Source organism: Suricata suricatta, chromosome 4, assembly GCF_006229205.1.
Source record: "Suricata suricatta isolate VVHF042 chromosome 4, meerkat_22Aug2017_6uvM2_HiC, whole genome shotgun sequence".
Taxonomy (NCBI): domain Eukaryota; kingdom Metazoa; phylum Chordata; class Mammalia; order Carnivora; family Herpestidae; genus Suricata; species Suricata suricatta.
The window spans coordinates 107,053,240-107,058,663 of NC_043703.1; the positions used below are offsets into that span (position 1 = coordinate 107,053,240).

Genomic DNA, 5,424 nt, shown 5'->3' on the forward strand with positions numbered 1-5,424 from the left:
TAAGTGTAATCACGAGTATCTTTATGAGAGTGAGGCAGACAGGATTTGACTATAGAAGAGGGAACAGGAAGCAATGACAGAAGCAAGATTTTGGAATACAAGGAAGAGGTCATAATCCAATGAATGCAAGAAGCTTCCATAAGCTGGAAAAAGCAAGGAAGGGCCTCTTCCCTACAGCCTACAGAAGAAATCAGCCTTGCCAACACCTTGACTTTATCTCAGTGAAACTGATTTCAGACATGCTCTAGAACTATAAGAAAATAAGTGTTGTTTTAATTTTTTTAATGCTTATTTTTGAGAGAGACAGAGACAGAGACAGAGTAGGAGCAGGGAAGGGGCAGAGAGAGAGGGAGACACAGAATCTGAAACAGGCTCCAGGCTCTGAGCTGTCAGTACTGAGCCACCCAGCCGCCCAAATGTGTCTTGTTTTAAACCATCAAATTTGTGGTAAAGTGGTTTCAGTAGTTACAGAAGACTAACATAGAAGTAGAGTTCAGGGAATAATTGGCAAGAAGCACCAAAGTAGTATAAATGAATAAAATTGTCTAGAGAGAGAGCACATGTAGGATAAGGAGATAGGGGCACCCAAGAAGGGACCCTAGAGATCAACTATGAACCTCCGACAGAGGCAGAGACTTCCCAATATTCCTATTCTGCAATATGGACAGACTTGATATCCTGAGTAATCTTCTTGCTGAAGGCAACTAAAAATAGTTGACAAAGTATTTTTTGAAATCTTTTGAAATACATTTTATGCTGGCAGCAAAGTAAGGAATACTCAGAGGCCAAGAACTAAATGCAAATGAGGACCAAGGAAATAAGCAAAAACCTGGAGAGGCTTTTGCTTTGAGGGCATTTGCCAAATGAGTGAATGCAAAGGTTAAGGTGTACACAAAGTGAGAAGTCTGACTATAGATCCTTCCACCTCTGCGTAAAGGTAGGTCCTGGAAAGATTACTCTTTTTGTGTAAGGATGAACTACAAAGAATCCTCCACCCCATCCCCCCCCCCACTCCCCAGCAAACTGCAAGGAAAATTACCTGCCTTGTGAGGTGACTCTAAGTGAAGGGAGAGAAAAAACTGAGACTTTGTAACATAGCCAGAATTCACACAGGCTTGTAGCCCAAATTCACACTATACTTGGGAGTCCAAAAAAACTGAAGTCAGGAATTAGATTTAAAGTAAACTTTAATGTGTAATTCCTAGACACCTAGCAGAAACAGATGCGTATCTGTTCTAAAGGTGCCCAACTTCAAAAAAGCCTTCAAAGATTTCCCATCAGGAAATTCTAAAGAAATATATGTTCATGGTCAAAATTACAAAATACAAAAGGAAATAATATACCATGAGCAAAGTCCAGCGGAAACAACAGTCAGACTACAAAGTGTTAGCTATTGGAGTTACCAGGCACAGAATATATATATCTGAAGAAATAAGAGAAGGGGTTGAAAATGTACATAAGGCATGACCTAGCAGATTTGAAAAAGACTGAAAAGGACTTCTAGATATACCTTAAAATACAGACATACCTCAGAGATATGGTGAGTTTGGTTCCAGAATAACTCAAGAAGCCAATATTGCAATTAAGCAAGTCAAATGAATATTTTGGTTTCCTAGTACATATAAAAGTTATGTTTATACCATACTATAGTCTATTACATTCACAGTAGCATTATGTCTAAAGAAATTAGTGTACATTCCTTAATTTAAAAATACTCTATTACTAAAAAAATGCTAATCATCATCTAAACTTTCAGTGAGTTGTAATCTTTTTGCTGGGGGAGGGTCTTACTACTCACTGATCCGGGTGGTGGTCACTGAAGGTTGGGGTGGGTGTGGCAATTTCTTAAAATAAGATAGTGATAAAATTTGCCACTTCAGTGGACTCGTCCTTTCATAATTTCTCTCTACCATGAGATTCTGTTTGATAGCATTTTACTCAAGTAGAACTTTAAAAATTGGAGTCGATCTTCTCAAACCCTGACACTGCTTTATTGACTAAGTTTATGTAGTGTTCTAAATCCTTTATTTTCATTTTAATAATCTCTACAGCATCTTCACCAGGAGTAGTGTCTATCTCAAGGAGCCACTTCCTTTGCTCATCTGTAAGAAACAACTCCTCATCCATTCCAATTTTATCATGAGATTGCAACAATTCTGTCCTGTCTTCAGGCTCCACTTCTCGTTCTAATTCTCTTGCTGTTTGCACCACATCGGCAGTTACTACCTCCACTGAAGTCTTGAGTCCCTCCAAGTCATCCATGAGGGTTGGAATCAACTTCTTCCAAACTTCTGTTCATGTTGATATTTTGACCTCTTCACATGAATCATGAGTGTTCCTAATGGCATCTAGAATGGTGAATACTTTCCATAAAGTTTCAACTTGTTTTGCTCAGATCCATCATAGGAATCACTATCCATAGCAGCTGTAGCCTTTCAAAATATATTTCTTTGGTGGGCAAGATGGTGGAGAAATGGGGAGTTCTGTACTTCCTGCCTGCATCACTCAAACAAAGAAGGGCTGAAGCCAAAGGAGTCTGAACCACAAGAGTCTGGGAGGAAAAGAGACAGAGTCCACTAAGAAGACAACCTCATAGGGGTACCTCAAGGAACAAACCAAAGTACACATGGTGGAAAACCCCAAATATCACTACAAGTAGGGAAATAAAATAACCAAAGTCACTCCAAGAGAGACCAAGGGACACCATTAAAAGAACACCTCCTGAATGAACAGGCCCCGGACAGTCTATGAGCCTCCTTTAATGTAGCAGGATTTGCAGGTGCAGAGAGCATAACAAGCTTTTATTTTTTTATTAAAACTTTTTAACATTTATTTATTTTTGAGAGACAGAGTATGATCAGGGGAGGGGCAGAGAGAGAGGGAGACACAGAATCTAAGCAAGTTCCAGGCACTGAGCTGTCAGTGCAGAGCCTGATGCGGGGCTCGAACCCACAAACCATGAGATCGTGACCTGAGCCTTAATCAACAGAGCCACCTAGGCACCCCAAGTATATAACAAGCTTTTAAAACTCACAAAATACATAAAGCTAGCCAAAATGATGAAATGGGAAAACTCTCATCAAAAATGTATTTCTTTGGTAATAAGACTTGAAAGCTGAAGTTAATCCTTGATCTATAGGCTGCAGAATGGATGATGTGTTAATATGCATGAAAACAACACATACGTTGTTGAGATTGTTGTACATCTCAGTGAGAGGTGTTTTTGTTTTGTTTTGTTTTGTTATTTTTGTTTTGTTTTTAAGTAAGCTCCATACCTAATGTGGGGCTTGAACTTACAACCCTGAGATCAAGCCACATGTTCGACTCACTGAGCCAGCCAGGCATCCCTCAATCAGAGTTCTTGGGTGACCGGGTATATTGTCAATGAGCAGTAATATTTTGAAAGGAATCTTTTTTTCTGAGCAGGAGGTCTCAACAGTGGACTTAAAATATTCAGTAAACCATGTTGTAAACCTACTGTCAAACAGGCTGTGTTGTTCTGTTTATAGAACACAGGTAGTGGAGAATTATCAAAACTCTTAAGGGCCATAGGATTTTTGGGTTGACAAATGAGTATTACTTCAGCTTAGAGTCACCAGCTGCATTAGCCCCTAACAAGAGAGTCAGCCTGTCCTTTGAAGCTTGGAAGCCAGGCATTGATTTTTCTCTGGCTATGAAAATCCTGGATGGCATCTTCTTCTGATAGAGGGCTGCATTGTCTCCATTGACAATCTGTTGTTTCATCTAGTCACCTTCATTAACGAGCTTGGCTAGATCTTCTAGATAACTTGTTGCTGCTTCTACATCAGCACTTGCTGCTTCATCTTGCACTTGTTTGTTGTGGATAAGGCTTCTTAAACCTCATGAACCAACCTATGCTAACTTCAAACTTTTCTTCTGCAGCTTCCTCACCTCTCTGAACCTTCATAGAATCCAAGAGGTTAGGGCCTTGCTTTGGATTAGGCTTGGGCTTAAGAGAATGTTGTGACTAATTTGATCTATTATCTAGACCCCTGAGACTTTCTCCATATCAGCAATAAGGCAGTGTTGTTTTCTTATCATTTGTGTGTTCACCACAGCAGTACTTTTCATTTCCTTCAGGAACTTTTCCTTGGCATCCACAACCTGGCTAACTGGCACAAGAGACCTAGCTTTTGGCCTACCTCATTCCTTGACATGTCTCCTCACTAAACTTAGTTGTTTCTAGCTTTTGATTTAAAGAGAGACATGTGACTATGTCTTAGATGCCATTGTAGGGTTATTAGTTGGCCTAATTTCAGTACTGTATCATCACAGGGACTAGGGAAGCCTAAAGTGGGGGAGAGAGATGGGGAATGACTGGCTGTTCAGTAGGTCAGAATACACACAGTGGTTCATGGTGCCCCAAAGCAATTACAAAGTAACATCAAAGACCACTGATCACAGATCACCATGACAAATACAATATAATTTTAAAAAGTTTGAAATATTCTGAGAATTACCAAAATGTGACACAGACACATGAAGAGAGCAAATGCTGTTGGAAAGATGGCACCAATAGATTTGCTTAATGGAGGGGTGCCATACACCTTCAGCTCGTAAAAAACACAGTGTCTGCAAAGTCAATAAGTGCAATAAAACAGTTGTCCCTATAATATTTGAAATAACACAATGGGTGGATTTAATATCAGAATGACCATAGCTGGAGAATGGATTAGGAAATATAGATACAAAAAATTTTTACATAATGTAGTCAAAAGAAATTGAAAATGTGAAAGAACTTATACATCGTGGGGACATATATAAGAAATAAAACAATCATTTAAGTGGAATTCCAGGCAAGCAGTTGATGATGAAAGGGATAATCAATAATCAACAGTTGAGGGGATAATAGCTGAGAATTTCTAAGAAATGACAAACCACAGATTCAAAAAGCCTGTCAATCTGAATAAGGATAAATAAAAGGAAATTTACACTTAGACACATTCCAGCAGAATTTCAGAATATCATAAACAAAAAATTTAAAAGCAGCAGAGGAGAAAAAAAGATTACTTTCAACAGGACAACAGTTAGACTTCTTAACAACTATGGAAGCCAGAAAAAGGTTACAAATTTTCAGTGTGCTGAAAGAAAATTACTGTCAACCTAAATTTGTATATTATCTTTTTTTTTTTTTAATTCTTTGACTTTCATTGTATTGGATTGTTTGCCTTTTTCCAAAAAATCTGAAAATATTTAAAAAACATGTTTTCTTAATTGCCTCTTCCCTAAATCCCCAAATTTCACAGATGTTTACAGAAACCAGAATTATAAAGATTACAAAGAAAAAATTAATAATCTCTCATCATCTTGTCCTCTTTCCAACCCTTGCTCTACTTTGAAGTACTTTTTCTTAACATCCTGCATTCTTTTACACTTTTCTCCATGCTCATAGGTAGTTATATA

At 38.3% G+C, this 5,424-nt stretch overlaps 1 pseudogene; it reads right to left on the reverse strand.

The window, feature by feature from the left end:
- Positions 1 to 1,748: 1,748 nt before the first annotated feature.
- Positions 1,749 to 5,424, reverse strand: part of LOC115290656 — a 10,012-nt pseudogene continuing 6,336 nt past the window's right edge.